Below are 18,376 nucleotides of genomic sequence, written 5' to 3'. Positions count from 1 at the left end.
GGGAACCCCAAATTTATGCCTGGTCTGTACAAGAGGACAACACAGCTGTGACAGAGAACAGACCTGTAATTACATCTCTGTTGTGCCATCAACAAGGCCAGCATTCATGAACACATCCCCAGGGACACGAATCCTCCCAGACACAGCTGAAAGCTCATGCATCTCCTGCTTGCAGCCTCACCTTCTCCTGCTTTTCATTCTGGGTTTGATTATTAGATGCCCACAGCACCTATTAAATAGACAGGAGAAACCCTGGCAGAGCAAATCCCAGCCCTGCTGTCAGACAGGTCCAATAACCCAGGGACAAAGAGCGGCAGCTCCCCGCGCTCCTGCCGAGGCAGGCAGGGATCCAGGAGCAGGGATCCTGCAGGAGGTGGCCCTTGCTGGCCCTGGTGGCACACTGTGACTCTAGTGCCACTTGTTCCCCACTGTTTTCACTAGAGGGGCAAGGCATGGAGCTGTTGTCGTGGCAGGAGGTGCAACATCCATGGCAGTGTGTTTTAAACAAGGGATGTTTAAGGGATAGCCCAGGCAAACCAGGCCTCCTGAGGTCTCTTTGGAGGGGAAAGCAAAAGCCCACCCTTTGCAAATCAGGGGCAGGAAAGCACAACTGGCACAAGGAGCTGGAGACCAGGTGCAGCAGCAGGTGAATGTCACAAACTGCCCAAAGCAGGGGGATTCCCTTTGTCCCCAGGAGCTCGTGTGGGAGCAGGAGCGGCCAGCTCCTGATGCCCGGCAAGTTGCTCATCCACCAGGGCCAGGAACTCACCTCAGGAAAAAGGGACTGTCCTGAAATGTTAAATCCCCAGGGCAGAGCACCACAGACATCAGAAGACACTGTAAAAACAAGAAGTGTATTTTCTACAGCACCATCATATTCCTTATTTCTTGCCACAGTGAGGCCAAGTACCTGTGCAGGCAAAGGACCCCCACTACCAAATCAGAGCAGGAATGAGCTTTCTGCCCCAAAACCCACATCCAGCCACTCAACAAAACACCCAACTGCAACACTTCTCTGCTGCTTCTATTCCTTACTCTACCATAAATGAAGGAAAAGGCTATGAAATGCTTTTTTGGACATGCCCTGCAATATGCACAGACACTGCTCCTGGGCCAAGGAGATGTCAGCAGAGGGCTGACCTGCTCTTCATATCCACTGACATGGGCAGAACACATGCCACAAACATCCTCATAAAACAAAACCCTTTTGGGAAAATCAGTGCTTGCTGCTCTTGCCTGCCAGCAGAATATATCTTACATACCCCTGCTGGTTCCTATTGCATGGCTATAAAGTTTCACATCCTGTAAATACACAGCTAGACATGAAAATATCAACTCATTTTGTGTATCTTCTCACTCCTCCCTTTACAGCCAGTGCCAGCACCATGGTAATTCAAACACTCTGGCTTGGGATTCCTTTCTGGCAAGTGCCCACACTAAATTTAAATAAGGCAGGCTTGGCCTGAAGCCAGCCTACAGAAGGTGGGTCTTCCTTTGTCTCAGTAATGTAGGAAGCAAAACAGCTACAAAGAGAGCCAGAGACCACATCGTGATGAGGATGAGGAGGTTGCAGGGCCAGAAGAGAGAAAGATTAATCTGAAAATACCTTCTGACAGTTTCCAAAACAGAGAGCCTTAAACAAGGAGGGGAAAGTTGGCTTGAGAGCAAAGATTATATGCAGCAAGTGAAATAAATGGGAATATTTCCAGAGAGTGGATCACTGCAGAACAGCAGAGCCATTAAGGAATCTGTATCCCCAGAGCTGCACTTGCCATGCCCAGCAGCACCAGGATAATGTGGCTGTAACTCAGAGAAGCATCAGCAAACAGCAGTTTTCCTGCTCCCTGTATAATTCAGCAAAGGCACAGACACTGCTCTGTCATATTTCTCCTCCCTCAAAGCAGCAGCTTTACTTGTTCTGGGCTTATTTTGGTGCTGGTTTGGATTTTTTTTTAAGAGAGATCTCTGGATTAAGCAACCTTTTTATTTAAATAGGAGCCCAGGTTCATTGGTTCAGAGCAAGCCTGTAAGCCAGATAGCTCCAAACAGTGTCAGATTTCAGCTTGAATGAGAACACCTTGGCACACATCCCTGCACAACAGCATCAATGTGCCTGGAAAGCCTCGAGAGTTAATACCCCATTTAACACTACCAGGGATTCAGTGGTCAGTTTTCAGAAACACAGGGACATCAGAAAATGACAGTCTCCCTGCACACAAGGCTGTGCCACCAGCACAACCACCTGCAAAAGTAGCTGGATGTATGGGAACTCCTGGGGAGCAGCTGTGCAGTTAATCCTGCTCCTGCACACCCATGTGAGCTGTGCCCCTTCACCTGGGACACACCAACAGCAGGTCTCTGCCTATTAAGAGAAATGGCTTTTTAAGTGAGGCAGTGAGAGATATTGTTAGAAAGTTCAGGTTTAATCCTGGCTCAGGGCCTACATTTACACCCCTTTTGGAAGGAGAGGACTGAGATCAGTAGGTCTGCAGCTACAGAGCAGCACGGGACAAGTATCTGCCTGCCAGCTCCCCACAGCCACGGGGATTCCTCCTCCATCTCCTCTGCTATTTGCATTCATTTCATGCAGCACCAATTCATCCAAACCTCCTGCTTTACCACACTCTGATCTGGGAGCTGCACCCATCCCATGGGCAGGCAGGAGCTGCCAGCCCCTCAGGAGTGCTGGGATCCCCCAGGAGCAGCAAGCCAAGGCTTGTCTGCCAGCTCAGAGCACCTACAGCCACTGGAGGAGGCCATGAGCCCAAGCTCCTGGCAACACCTCTCCTCCAGGATGTGCCACCTCCCATCTAATTCTGAGCAAGCAGGAGAGCTGCAGAAAGAGTGAGCTCAGGTGCACTGCCCATGTGAGCAGCCTAGGCTTTCACCCAGACACAGAAACAGGGTTTCACCCAGACACAGAAACAGGGTTTCACCCAGACACACCTTTGTCAGAACAAGGGGCAGAGGTTGTGTGCACTGCAGAGCTCTGCATGCACGTCACACACAGCCAGCTTGATGTAGCAGTTTTTCTTCTTTACGTGGACCTTTAAGATCCACCTCTCTGCCCAGCTGTTGTTGTAACCCAGACCCTCCCTGCTCACAACTTAAACCCCAAATAACCTGCACAGCCAGAACGAGAAGGTACCCAAGGCTGTTTCCCAGAAGTGGAGCCTCAAACCCTTCCACAGACAGGCAGATGTTTTCTGGGCAGGCATCCCAAATGAGCACCCCCTACTCATGCAGAAGAGCTCCCCTTACCTCCTGTGCATGCACCAATTTCATCCTACTTGTGTGCACAGACAGGAATCAAACTGGAAGATAAGAATGTCCTGGCAGGGATATTGCCTGCTTTAATTATCCAACAGCTCTGTGAGCCAACTTGGGCTTTGTTTGCTAAGCAATGACAGAGTATTCAAATTATGCTGATTAAAACCATTCAGTCAAGACATCATGCCTTTAGAAATACTGTTTGGTTTATGTTACAGCTATTTTCTCCCCCTCCCTGAATTCAGCAATTCACATTGTTCCTCCAGCAAGCCAAGCACACAGATGATTAAATTCTTGCACCTCCAAAGCATAAAGGCATGACAATATTTGGCCTTTTCCAGAGCAAGGTCTGAATAAATTGGAGTTTTACCAGGACTCAAAGCCACTTGGATACTTCTGGACACAAGCCAGTTTCTAACCAAGATGAGAAAAAACTTCTTGGGAAAAACCATCCCAACACACAGAGAACTTTTGAAAATCAGCTCATGAAGGAGATGGTTCTGCCAGGAGATGGGTATTAAACAACCCAGTTTATTCAGATAATTTCTACAGGCTTCACTCGAGACTTTACATTTTGTTTAAAGCTTTCATCACCTTCACAGTGGCAAAGCTGAAAAGGTCTTTAACACAAGAATTTCATGGTAGTGAACAGCAGCACAGGGGCACTAAATCACACACATCACAAACTTGTTAACCCTCCCAGGCAATTGCACCCAGTTAAAGGTGCTTGTTACTCTCATTCAAACAACCCCTGTGGTTTTATTGTCTGGGAAGAGGAGTACCTTGCTTTGGGACAGCAATTTCTTGGGAAGCAGTGTCTCTGACCGGTTCTGTCCCACCGGTAAAGCCACCCAGATCCCTTCTCAACGAGGGATCTTTGTTCTTCCACACTTGCCCTGCAGCCACCCCACTCCTGTTTCCAGCAAGCTGCTGGATTATATGCATTAAAATACACCATAAATCCCAATTGCTCACCCCTCCTGAGCAGCAGCTGAGGGGACACATTCATCTACACTCCCAAAGCAGGGGCAGGAGAGCAGCCCCTGCAGCAGAGCACAGCCCTGACAGAGGCAAAGCCCCATCTGGGTCACTCCAGCACCAACAGAACCATCTGTCAAGGCTTTTGTCTTGGGAAGAAAGTCAATTTAGTCCCAAACTAAGGAATTATTCACTGCTTTGTAACACCTTCCCATTTTCTGTCACCCAACTAGCTGTTAATAAGGGATGTGCAGCAATTCAGGACACAAGTAATTTAAAATACTCGTGGAGTAACTGGCTTGGGACCTGTACAACCATGACAGGCACATCCTGCCTGCACCAGAGCCTCTGACCAGCTCGGAGGGGATTCCTGGAGACAGGAGGGGAAAAGCCAAACAGGAGCAGGGCAAAGAGCTTCTGGAAATGTTTTGACAACAGTTGGGAAGCACCACACTCTTGTTTTACCTTTAACAAGTTTCTCTGAGTCAGCTCCCTCCCTTCAGCCTAGAGCAATCCTGGCAGCTTTTTTTCCTCAAACACGGCATTCCCTATAGGCTGGAGCTAATTTATGGCAATTCATTAGGCTGTTCTAACTCGGGCAACAACAATTCACAGCTGTAACTTTCTCAAATGAATTCTGCTCAAAAACACTACCCCACCCTGGCAAAAAGTTAATTAAGGATCCTTTTACCTGCTCTCTGAAGATCACAGGGCAGATGCTGTCAGACAGGTTTGCTTTCTGTTATTACCGATTTCAGCAGCAATTCACCTCTGCTAATCCCATTCTGAGTATCAGGTATTCACACAAACATTAAAATGAAATGAAGAGGATTGCTGTAACCACCCAGGTAGCAGCATGGGTTGGGACAGAGCTTGCAAGACACAACTGAATGTGTGAGGAGGAGTTGCCCTCCCTAAAATCTGGAGGATGTTCTGTCCCTCTGAAGCCCTCCTGGACTTCCAAATATTTGCTTGAGGTTTCCTTTAAATGCAGAGTTTCCTAGTGGAATGGTGAGCATGCAGAGCACATTCCTCTGCTAAGTGTCTTCTTCAAAACTGGGGTAAATACCAGCACATTCCTGCCCAGCTCACACAAACAGTTTGGATTCTAATGGCAGGACAGTCTGAAAGCACAGCTATGGCCTTGCTGCTGGTTTTCACCAAAGCCAAAGACACAACTGATTTTGTGCTCTGGCAATCAATACAATTAATCTCCCTCAGTGAACACATTTATCCCAGTAAATGGTTGTTCTAAACTGTATTATTTAGACAAAAGGGGAGTTGTAACCATGCCAGAAGGTTCTTACAGGTAAAAAAAGTATCCTGCATGAAATAAAGCAATGATTTGTAGTAATGAAGGCATTGCTAATGTTATATTAGTGTCATATTAGTCCTGAGAATTTACTGGGCAGTGGTAAATTTGAATTTAATTAAATTTTTCTTCCTGTCTTTCCCCATCCTCCCTTTGGACATGGGTGTCACAGCTGCAGAGAAATTGCTGGCTTGAAATAATTGCCCAGTGAAAAGGCAAATGCAAAACTTTTAAAACCTTTTGTCCTTGAGAAGGGCACAAAGCACCATCAATAAATCCCTTCGGATCCTTCCTTCCACCAGGGTAAGGTGCTAAGCCTTACCCAACATCCTGCTTAGGCACAATACCAGGCACAAAAAACCCCCAGTCTCAAGAAAAAGAAAGTCACCATAGCCCAGAAGCTAAGTGACACATGGACACTGTCACAAATACAAATATATTTCTTACAGCCCAAGACAGTCATTAGGACAGAGATGCTAATGCTGAGGAATTGCATTAAAACTACAAAAAAAGTCCACCCCCTGGATCCTGTCAGTATGGCTGGGCCAAGGTTAACCTACCTCAAAGCCTCTGCTCTGCCCTGAATACTCCTGCTGGTTTTTCAAGCCAAAACCATGTTTTTTTTTCAGGCCATCCTGGGGCCTGGCAGGGATTTTTATCTATGAACTCCCCAGCACAGCATCCCCAAAGCTGGCTTGGACCTGCCTCCTCAGCTCTCTGTGCTATCACTCCTCCTCACCGCGTACCAAGGAGCTCTCCTGCCTGCAGGTTTGCCCCATCCAACACCTGTCATGGGTTTTCTGCACTGCCCTGTGCAAACCCCCTCTCTTTCTTTGATGTTCATTTGCAGCCCCAGCCTGAGCAGTAAGGAGCCCCTCGACTCAGAACTGCAGCCCTTAAACTCATTGACTCTTGAGTTATTACACGAGCTACAAGAACCTGCTCACATAAGAGACACCTAAACCAAGTGAACGTTTCAAGCAGATCTTTTCAGCTCCTCAAAAACACTCCTCAGAAAGATTTTGTTTTGAATTTTCCATGATTTTGCTCCCTATGCACAAATATCTTTCATATTCCATGCAGAATTAACCTCTGAATTTCAAGTCACAAGCCTTGGGGACCACCTCTCACATTCCACAAACTAAGGCTTGCAGACTTGCAGAATGCCTCAGGATAAAAAAAAAACCACCCTAGAATTAAGATGAGCTAATTCCAAAGGCCTTTCCTTCTTTTTCTGGGGAGTAAATGATGCTAAAGCAACATCATAAGCATCAGGACTGACCCTGAGAGCTCCAGAACCCAGACAAAACCTGCCAAGAGCCAGTGCTGTCAGAGACTGAACAGGACATGAAAAGTCTCTCTGGCCTGAGGTGATGGGCACTGCTGCTGAAAGCAAATCTTCCACCTGTTTTAGCCCCCGAGGAAGAAAGCAGACTGCACACAGGTGTTATCATTCATCTCCTACAAACTTCCTCATCAGACACCCCCTCCTCCTCCTCCCAAACCTTTCATTCTTTTCCAAAAGCATTATCAGCTGCTTTGGGCAGAGCAGTACCTAGAGTGTTATCAGACATCTTTTTCTCTACAACAGGAATTTCCACTCCTGGCTGCTCTGGGAGCCCTGAGCCCCCTCCCCAGGCTTGGGAGAGGCCCTGTGGTTTGCTGGCTCCAGGGCACAGGACTGGGAAGGGCTGGGTGGACCAGCTGGAGATGATGCCAGGCACAGATCCCCCCCTCCCCTCCCATCCAGAGCTCACTCACACCCCTGCAGCACAAACCTGGCACCTCCTGAGGCTCAGCGCTGCTCTCACATGGTACCCACAGTGGTGCTTTTACCCCGACAGGTTTTGCAGAGGGAGGTGACAGGCACAAGTGATAAACAGCCAGGAAAATCCATTTTAACCACTTGATGATCTTGGCACCCTGGTGAAGCAGCACCAAGAGCCCTTTAGTACCAAATCCTGCACAAGCACACGGGGTTGTAAAATACACCCTATGCCCTGCTGTCCTGTAGGGTGCTCAGAGGAAACAAATATCCCATTTTTACCCTTATTCTCTACAGTTAATTGTGTAAAACAATCTGCTTGACTTTCTTTCAGCAGGGTGAACAGGCTGCAGCAGGAACATCCCAGCAGCACAGGCAGTGGTACCTCCAGCAGATGCTGTGTCAGACCCACCAGAGTGTTCTAGACGGGAATGACTGGAGTTCACTCCTTGGGCTCCATCTCCTCCTCCTGATTCCAAGACTAATCCTGTGAGAAAGGAACCAGGATCTACATTTTTGCAAATAGCTCATTGGCCATTTCCTCTTGACTTCTGGTAATTGTGCACAGCCCCACTCTGCAGCCTGAGGATACAAACCCCTGTGGGTAAAGGGAAGCTCACACCTAAAATCTGGGGGTGTGAGGGCCAGACCCCACTGCTCTGCACTGGGCAGGTGTGGGGAACAACACAGCTGGGTCAGACTGTAGTTTCTGACCTTCCTCCTCTTCTCTGCTTCCTCCCACCTCCCTGCTGTGCATTGAAGGCACTTAGCTGCTCCACCACTGAGTAAAGAATGCCCACTGTTGTTGAAGATTAGCTGTTACAACACACCTGGCTAGGCCAACACACCTCAGTTCATCAGGGACTCCAGGCATCCAAGATTTAAAAGGCTGGACTGCAACTTAGAAATTACTGACACATTAAAAAAAAAATAAATTAAATGCAACTGGCACCTCAAAGCAGAGGTTTGAGCCTGCAGCCTTCATAAGGCACATCTGTGAAAGACTCATCATGTAGGAGTTGTGTTGGTAAACTCTCAGGAGCCAAGTCCCAGGCTGCAGCCTACCACCCTGGGCAGCCACATCTCTCCCTGCAGCTTCCCCAGCTGAGAGAACAGAACACATCTCCCAAGCTCATCCTCCTGTTTTTGCACAAGTAAGGGCAAGGAATGACACATCTTCTTCTGCTGATATAAAGAGCCATAAAAGCAAGCACCTCTCTTCTCCCCAAGCCTGCAGCAGGACTGCACCCTCTCAGCACAACAATGGCCAGAGTCGAATCTCAGGTTACCTTTCACTCACCTGGACCCCCTGGGTGAGAGTTTCTAAGGGTGCAGTGCCAGGCAGTTCTTTCCCTGGAGCATTTCCACCCTGCTGCCCCTCACTGAACTCTGCTTGCTTTGCTCCCTCCTCTGCCTGCTCTCCCCAGCTCAGTCCCACCCTTGGTTCTTCTCACTCGATTGGGTTTTGTTGTGTTCTTTTTTTTTTTTTTCCCCTTCCACCACAATTTATTTTAGGAGGACAGGACTACAGAGCACCACCAGCACGCAGAAGCAAAAGCAAACAAGTAGAACTGTGCAGAGGAAGTGGCAGACACACAGTCTGGCACACAGCACACCCTGCCACTCTGCACTCCAACAGCAGAGCTGGAGACAACAACTGCTACAGCAAGCTGGGAGTCTGACTCCCAGTGCCACTGAAATCCCACGCAGCTATGCTGGAGAGGAGAGCAAAGATGACACACTCAAATGTATCTGAATAAACATTTGTGTCTCAGCTGCTGCAAAGCCCAGGCTCCATTCAAGTATCATGGAGGAGTTTGGAGCAGGGAAAGGGATTCCTCAGGCAGGGAGAAGAGGTGTAGCTTGCCCCAACAAGCATGTGATGCTCTGACAGGGTGTAACTACTGAAAGACAAGATGTTAATGCACTGCTAACAGAACTTTCTGTCATTAAGCATCAAAGCTCCTCAGGCTGGGTTTAAAAAAGAGGTTCAGGCTGAGAATGAGGAGGTTAAAGTTAGTCTAAACACCAGCTTCCCTGTGTTTAAAGTGGAAAGAACCAAGCCATCAGCCAAGTTAACTCCAGACAGCAAGAAACCTTCAAAGTACTCCAAGACAGGGTTAAAGATGGATTTATACACACAGCAAAGACCCTTCTCCTCCTTTCCAAACCCACCACACACCCACACAGCTTTGACCCACATCCTCCCTTGACTTGGGGTGGACAATCAAGAAATCTCCATCCCTGAAGACCACTCCTAGTGCATCCAAAACCAACACTCCTGTGCGTGGTACTAAAGCAGTGGTCACTAAAACCCTTAAAGGTGAGCAAGGGTCGCACAGGAGAAGCAAGGTCTTGTATCATCCCAGTAACCCCCAGGATGCCCACACCCCTCCTCTCTTCCCTCCCTTCACTGCCAGGCTGACCTGATGAAGCCCATGGTGTTCTTCCCCAGTGATAATCAGGGATCATCTAAGGGATAAAGTGAACAAGCCTTGACTCTGGTGTGTTTATCAGGTTCATGCCATTACCTACAGAAACAGCTGGCCAAGCTTCCTGGCGTCTCCTGAATGCCCCAACACAACATAATTACATCTCAACTTCATTTCACCCTCTGACTGATGGAAACCCATCATCAGATGAACTCCTCTCTCATTTCCAGCAGATACTCACAGTGATTTTCTTGTAAGTGCAATGAAGGCAGAAACACAGAAAAGGAGTTCTGCTGCTGCCAGGAGAGGCAGGCTCACACGGTCAGCACTAGGAAATACTGACAGATAAGCACATAACTCTGTGCCAGGTAATGCATCAGCCTCAAAGCTGCCAAGCACACACCTCCTTGGAGCTTCCCATTTCTGCCTCCCATGTAAGCAAAATCAGGTGGGGCTGGAGAAGGGTTTAGGAAAGGTTACTTCTGCAAACTTTCTCTTCTACACAACAGTACAGACCATTAAATCAGAAAAAGATGCAACTGATTTTCAAGGTGTTTGAGACAGCAAAGTTAGAAGAAACTCTGTTGCCTTGGTTTAAAAAAAAATTTTTTGGAAGCGAGGAGGATGAACCAAGTCCAGGCATTCAGAATCTGCATTAGCTACACAATACATACACATCTCTCCAACCCACTAACAAGGATGCTTACAATCAATGCCAGTTGTGTTTTAGCTGCTAAAATGTTAGATTCTATGAGCTCTCTGCTAAGCTTTTTTGACAGTGGAGGAGAAACAAGCGATTTGAAACACTTGGTCTGTTTTACCATAAAATTGAGTAATATGGTCCCCATTAGAAGGATTCCTACTGCAGCACATCCCTGTACAGTTCCCACGCTGCTCAGTTCTGCTCCATGTGCAGCTCTCCTGTGTGGTGTAGTCATGTTACTGAGAGAGTTTATTAAGATTTTGGTCATTTAGAATTTGCTTTTAGCCAGGCCCTGCTGTCAGGCAGCATTCCTGCAAACAAAGACACTTCCTTGGTATTATGCACAAGAGGGAACTCGGTGTCTGGGGAGTTAAATATGCTTAAATTGCTGGATCTGCAATCCAGAGGGGTTTGCAGTTTGTTTTCTAAACGAGGAACAGAAGTCTAAACTAAGACAGAGTAGGGATAAAGTGTGAGAAGAAAGTAAGAAGCACTCTCCATGCACTAGAGACAGCCTGGAGATCCTCCTAAGCTCCAGACACACATTTTTCCATCATTATCACCTTCAGAAACAAACACCACGACAGAGCATGTCAATGTTTAATCTTAAACACACACACCCCTACTTTTTTCCCTCCCTCTTTTGAGATATAAGACATTTTACCTTTACAAGAACTGCTTTCTTCCCTGGTTGGACTCAGCCCCTTGCACAACAGCTACCAGATGTGTACATCTGCTTTCCATAACATCCAAACAGGACTGTGGAGATGGATGCAGGACCTGTGTTCCCATAACCTACTCATTTAGCACTGCAATGCCTCCAGAGAGATTCTGTCACACAAAACCCCTCAGTGTGCTGTGGTCTCAGCATTTCAGCTGGCAGCCTCCTTCTGTGCCATGCCCCATCCATAACAACGACGCTGCCTAGCTGCTCTCCTCTCCTTCTAGACCCTTCTCCAGCTTCCCAACCTGAGCTTTCCTCCTGTTCTAAAGCATCCTCCCACTATATCCATCATCCTGTACTCCTTCCTTATATTAAATCCAAGCACAGAGTGCAATGAGACTGGCCAGGCAAAATTATTCCACGGTTCTGACTACAAAGCAACAGCCTCTGCTCTTGTGTTCTGTGTGTTACGTTGTGTTCTCAGGGCCAAGGCAGGCTGACTGAAGTGAAAACACTCCCCACAAATACCCACTGATTATTTTTATTACTTTCAGGTTTCTTTCCAAACTAGACAAAGTGGTCTCTGTCCCCAAATACTTCTAATGCCTCTCCAAGTGCTTCTAGGACTGGCTGGGAAAGAAGGGAAGGATGTCCAACTTCTGCTGATCTGTTTAACATACTATTTTAAAATAATTGAATATTCCAGGCATCTGTTTCCTAATCTTATCCTTCACTTCAAAGAGGGGAAAAATCAGCCAGATCATTTATTCATAAAGCTGGAACACCTGGCAACTGGTATTTCAGTAAAGCTGCAATTTCATATCTCTTAAAAAGCACATTAAATATAGTATTCCAGTGAGGTACTTATTTAAAACTCCAGGCCAAATTCTGGTTTTTAAGATTCCCATTCGCTTCAGAAGGGTGAAGATTTTGTCAACTTTGCATCTTTTGTTGCTTGATTTTCCATAGGAATTTCAGGACTGAAAGCCTTGAAAGCAGTCTCTTTCCTGGGAAGTTCCTTGCAGACAGAAACGTTCTATGAGATGTTTTATTTTGACACCACACAGCAATAAATAACCAAGACCATGCAGAAAAATGTGTCTGTGTATGTGCTTTGTTTCTGCTTTCAAGTACACTGGGTTGGTTTCCAATGCAACACAAGGTAAATGGATTTGTTTCTAAACCATCTCTTCCCCTACACTGGGATCTGAAAAAAATAAAGGATTAATTGTATGGAAGAGATTTATATACAGGGAGATTAACCAGCCTATGGAACTCTCAAAGGAACTAAAGATAGCTCAGACATTAGCATGAGAAAAACTGTAGGGCTACATTTCTTACATATATTAAAGGGTTTTACATGCCCATCTCCCACTGGGAAGGCACGGCCACACAGCAGAGCCTGGCCAGGCTGTGAGCACTGGAACTGATCACTGCTGATCAAGAACTGCAGTAACTGATCACCTGCATTCTCCAAAGCCAACAGGCAGCAGCTGAAATTATTCTTTTGGCTCAATAACTCCATCACACACATACCTAAAGGGTCTGAAAAAGTTCAGCTTTGAACTTGAGGAGTGTGGCAGTGATCAGTCCTGTCCTGGCAGAGGAATGAAGGGCCTGGCTGGTTCAGGCCTTCATACATTTGAGTTCTGGGGCATGCTGGCAAACACCCTGGGACAAGAGTTTTTATAAGAATTTGTTAAACTGACAGATAACCCCAGCAGAACTGTATTTTCTTCTACCCCTTCAGCATCCTTCTTCTCCTGCACTGAAGTTTTGACAACTGAAGAAAATCTGAAAGCTCTTGTCAGCTCTGCATACAGCTGACCTACTGAGAGTTTAGGCTCTAAACAAAGAGGCCATCACATGAAAGAATTTCCTTTCCTGACACTGTCCTGTAAATAGTCTACACAGAAAACAAAGGACCAAAATTACAGTTTGCATGTATTCAATGTGTACTCTATGTTTTTCAAAAATTACTAGAATTTTGAAGGAATTGTGGTTTAAATGTTTGTTGTGTTGCTTTAAATAGCTAAAGAAAACAAAAATCCCTCCTTTCTCTAACCTATATCATTTAAGCACAGAACTGTTAACCATTGCTGAAAGCACTGATGCATTATGACTTGGGGCAAGAGGAAAGCTCAATGCTTTGAAATGGCTGCAACCAAACAATAGCAGCTTTGCCCGTGGGTTTTCAACCTTACATTGGAGGCAAATTGCTCAGCCTGTTCAAAAAGTAAGATATGCACGGTCCAAACTGGCCAAGGAATTGTTCCCACAACTAAACACCGTCACACATTGTCACCGCTGGTGACATACACAAGATAAGGATGTAAACGATGCCCAGCCACCGATTTCCTGCCCTCACTCTGGACTGAGTCATTCTCAGCAAATAGTTTTGAGTATTGCCCAATCTCGCAGCATATGGCATGTGCTGGTTTATCTGAAGCCTGATTACAAACGTCAAGGTGCCAAGCCCAAGCCTCCCATCCGTCCTTCTTGTGATGATATGGTGGTCTAAAAACCTTGATCTTTCTTTATCTCCCTTGCAGTGGGGTGTGCTCTGCAGCTGTCCTCAGCTGCTCAGAATCCCTTAAATCAAAATACAGCTGCTTTATGAAAGCTGTTGTCTGCAGGCAACTCTTCACAGTCACTCTGCAATCAGTTTCCATGTTAAGCACCAAAACTGTTTCACTGTGATAATCCAGTTTGAAATAAACACAACAGGAGTCAACACATAGTATTAGCCCCTTAGAGAATTTGCTATTTTATTCTTCATGTTTTGGTGTATAATCCAAGAGGAAAGGACTGAAAAGTGATTTAACCACATGATTCTCAGCAAACAAACTCAAGAGCTGTAACTTCTATTGTCACACAACAAAACACACAATGCCTTTCCTTCTCCGTGGCACCCTTGGAAGGGGTGACCAAAGCTGGCTCCTGTCCTGGTGTGCCACTCCTCTGGGCTGGCTGTGCCAACCAGCTCAGACCTCAGACAGGCAGAGCCTGCTGCTGCTCCTGAGCTGGACCTGGCACCTGAAACCAGCACAGACTGGAGGAGGCTCTGGCAGCACCAGCCCTGTCCAGGAGCCAAGCGAGCAGGAAGGATCTCAGCCCCTCTCACCCATGGAACTGGACTGGCTCCAACCACTAACTCAAATACATTCCCAATAGGAATGAAAATCTGCACAGAAAAGTCCAAAAATTAGTGGCCTGAGCATGATCTCATAAAGTCAGGCACTTTCAGTCAGATGAATAAAGTCAACAGCCCCTGCAGCTTCATTCCTCTGGATATTACAGCCAGGCCAGGCTTAGAGAAAGTAGTGCCACCCTCTTGGGGATGCCACCTGACAACCTCAGGACCCAGAAATCCTTTAACACCAATCATAGCTCCTCTTCTACTGGTCTTCCCAGCTTGGCCTGTGCAACACCACATCTAAATAAAAGTGTTCCCTGAACCCTGGGATTGAGCAGCTCTGCCTGACAGCCAGGGCACACTGCTGTGCAAGGCTCAGCAATCACCAAGCCCATGGTACCCAGCCCCAGAAGACACAGGGGTGCAAGGTGCCAATTCAGAGCTACCTTCCTGTGCCCAAAATCACACATCAGCCCACTCTGGGGAGTACAACCAAAGTTTCCTTGGTTTCCAAACAGCCACGACTCCCTCCCCTCCCTTTTTGCTACTCTTCATATTCATGTAAGTGCTCTAACACAGCATCCTGGGAGGGGGAAAAAGCAAACAAAAGACATTATAGCCAATTTGTATGGAAAATCAATTAAGTTCAGACATCTCATTAACCTTCTAACCTGCTTATCCCCTAGCTTTAATTTACACTACTGCTTGCAAATGGATTTGACACATTGGCCCACCACTTCCCTGGGAAGGTGCAACAGGCACGAACAGAGTTCTTGGATCCCAGAATACTCCATTTGTCCAGGTCCTTCCCTCCCTCCTCCCTGCCATTCACTCAATGCTAAGAAGCATTGGAGGAAGAAAATAGGATACAGAAAATATGCAAGAGCCCTTTCAGAATCATGTGAGCCCTGCAGTGGGCCTCCTTTTTTACCTTCTGTTGCTTTAATTACCAGAAACTACGAGCAGAATTGCCTGAACCAAGAATGCCCAGCCATGGCCACATCAGCAGAATCCCACAGTGGTGGCAAAGCCACACTCACAGGAGTCCTCTCACACCACACTTCACTTCCACACTGTCACAAGACTGAGCCAGATAACACACACTGAAAAAATCAGTCGGAGGCGGGGCGTGGAGTTCTGTTTTTTTATGTTATAGCACAAAGTCTAGGAAAGAGCCACTATTTCTGTAGCTGAGGTGCATTTACAACCTTTACTCTGGGGATCTCTCTAACAATTTCATCTCCCTGCCCAGAAAACACCCAGTTTCAGAGAGCACAACCCCAGCATTCCCACAGGAAACCACAGAAAAATGGTCACCTGCATCTTAGACCTCAGTAATTCGTTCACTCCTGTCATGTTTTCATAATTATGGAATTCCGGGGCTTGTTAACACGCTGAAAGGTTTCTGTACAATCTCTTTTTACTAAGATGACATGCATATTTCTAATGGACTGAGGAGCAAACTTAACAAGGGTTTTTATATGTTCAGTGCAGCAGAATCAAACTGAAAGGATCAAGTCTGATGTGGCTGCACCCATGCAAGTCCAAGGGAATCAGGAAGATGAATCTCCCTGTGAAACAGACCAATCCTTGAAATCCATGCTGGTGCAGGAAAGATAAATCTTTCCAAGGCAAGCACTGGTAACTTCTACAAATAAGCTCTTCAAAAGGAGGAAAAGGGGCAGAGCCAGGAAAGCAATTTTTAAAAAGCAGAGAACACAAGTGAAAATATGTACATTTTCCTAAACATATGTTCCTGCCTCTGTATGAGGCAGGCATAACTAAAGCACTGCAGTCTTCCCCAGCCCTCCAGCCAGTGCCCCTGCGGCTGCTCAAAGATTTCCCAAGTTACAGCCAAGTAAAAATTGATTAAAGCCTTGACTACTTCACTGCAGCTATTGGGAATCCAGCAAAAGTTACAAGAAAGAGCTCAGCTGCTCTTTGCTTCCCATTAGGCAAAACTCTAAATAGAGGCAGTGCTTAAAGAACACAATCCCCTAAAGGAAAAATCAACAGCCCCCCTGGCAGCAGCTGTGCTCTGCCCGGTTCCAGCAGAGACACAAATACTTTCATATGGATCTGTGCCTGAAAACCAACACAGCACAGAAGGTGAGGGCTGGACCCTTTTGGAGACATTGTTCTAAAAAGCTCCTAACCTGCTCCCTCCCTGCATCTCACCCTCTGGCACTCTCAAACTTGTTTCCAGGAGCGATGTGTTCAACATTAGCAGTTCTCAGCTGCATTCATCAAGGCTGTGCTCACTTAGCCAAGGACCCACCTAGTCCCATCTATATAAAAAAGGCAGCAGCGAGGTCAAAGGTAAAATATTACCTTATTCTATAACATATAATAGGTTAGAAATTATATTCTATATCATAGGTTAGAAAGCCCAGTCTGAAAGCACACAGTGTAATTGAAACTGATAGCAAGTGCCAGGCAGACAGAAATCTCATCCTTGTTATGCAGCAGGTCCTAAGTGAAGTTAATTTCAATTTAGTTTAAACCCGTGGAATGGAAGTCAAACACTCAAGGGGAAAAAAAAAAAGAGGATAATTTTCTCAAAGTAGGTAGATCTGGACTTAAAAATGCCATAGGGGAGAGGGAAGATGCCTGTCAGGGTATCAGGTCTGCAGAGAACCCGCGCTAAGGACGGGCGGAAGAAGGAGGCGAGAGGAAACACACGGAGAACAATACTGGGAAAGGGGCTATTCTGGGCAAGAGGGAGAATGCGAGGCCAGGCCGGGCAGGGAAACAAGTGTAACAAAGGCAGAGGAAGGGCTTCCTCGCTCCGCAGGCAGGGATTTCTGCCCGACTGCCTGCCCGCATCCCCGGCGGACCCTGTGCCGGGCTGAGCCCAGCGCTGCTCGGCTCCTTTCTCCGCAGGAATGAAGGGGCAGATGCCCGCACCGGTGGGTCTGCGCTGCCTGGCGGAGTGAAAGATGCTGGGGATGCCCCACGGAACGAGGCTGGGGATGCTCTCAGCCCCCACAGCCAGGTGCTGGTCATCGCCCCAGCGAGAGCAGCTCCCCTCGGCGATTCCCAGCCCATCACAGCATCCCATCGGGAATTTCACCCTCCCCGAGAGACTCCGGCTTGGCTTTTCCTAGCGGTGCCGAGCTCCTGCAGAGCCCGAACTTGAACCAGGCGGTCCGCGCGGGGATGTGCCCGCTCGCACCGTCACCCTGTGACATCGCTCCGCATCCATCACCCTCCGGACCCGCATCCCGCCCGGAGAACAATGCCAGCACGGCTATTCCTGCACCGCCCTTCCTTCCCCCGCTCCTTACCTTGGCGGGGGCTCCGCGCTGCGGGCAGCCCGGGAGGGGGCTGCCGGCCGAGCCCAGCCCGGCCCCGCCGCCGCTCCCCCGCGCATCCACCCGCGGCGGCCCCGGCCGCGGCTCCGCAGCGCCCGCCCGGCGGGGCAGGGCTTGGCTCGGCCCCGCTGCCCCCCGAGCAGGGGGAGGGCGAGGGCAGCTCCGCCCCGGCCGCGGGGGGACCGGGCAGAGGCGGCCGCTGCCCGCCCGGCTGTCCCTGTGCCCCCCGCTCCCCGCAGCGCAGGGGACACGGGAACTTAGAGCATCCCCGTCCTCAACTTCAGCAGGAGCCCGCGCCGGGAGGGGCGGTCCAGCCCCGCTCGCCACGAACACGAGTGGTCACCAGCGGCAATTCCCCGGGAAAGCTCCCCCTGAGCCGCCGCGGATCCTCCCCTGCCTTTGTTTTGCTCCCGGCCGCAAGGCACAATACCGACACAAGCCGTGTGTCGCGTCCTCCGAGGTGATGGATGGGGATTTCTCCAGGGCAATGCTAAAGGGCTGGATATGCCTAAACCCAGCTACCTCTGCTCGTAAGGAGCCTTTGTCATCCTCGCGGTGCGAAGCAGAACAATAAGATGAGTTCAGGAATACCCATGCTGGTATGTTCCAAACGGGTTCCTCATTACCATATGGAAATGAGCTGCCTAAAGTAATGAATCGCAGCCTGGCTATTGTTTGGGGGGTGTCAGATCAACTGGAGGTGCTGGCAAGCGGTGCTATAAACCAGGCTCGCCGTTTGCAATAAACAGCAGCACAGCGAGTTCTGTATATGCCACAAAACAAATCACTGCAGCTAAAACAG

The 18,376-nt window shown here is 48.0% G+C and overlaps 1 protein-coding gene across 1 annotated transcript in view; it reads right to left on the bottom strand.

Annotated features, from left to right (window-relative positions):
• Positions 1-17,809, bottom strand: part of FRMD4B (FERM domain containing 4B) — a 125,030-nt gene extending 107,221 nt beyond the window's left edge. Inside the window, exon 1 of the mRNA XM_038149016.1 lies at positions 17,548-17,809. The gene's annotated coding sequence lies outside the window, so the exon portion shown is untranslated. The remainder of the gene's footprint in view (positions 1-17,547) is intronic.
• Positions 17,810-18,376: the final 567 nt, after the last annotated feature.

Source organism: Motacilla alba, chromosome 12 (assembly GCF_015832195.1).
Source record: "Motacilla alba alba isolate MOTALB_02 chromosome 12, Motacilla_alba_V1.0_pri, whole genome shotgun sequence".
Classification (NCBI taxonomy): domain Eukaryota; kingdom Metazoa; phylum Chordata; class Aves; order Passeriformes; family Motacillidae; genus Motacilla; species Motacilla alba.
The sequence above is the reverse complement of the archived record's forward strand: the minus strand, read 5'-3'. Positions and strand labels throughout refer to the sequence as shown.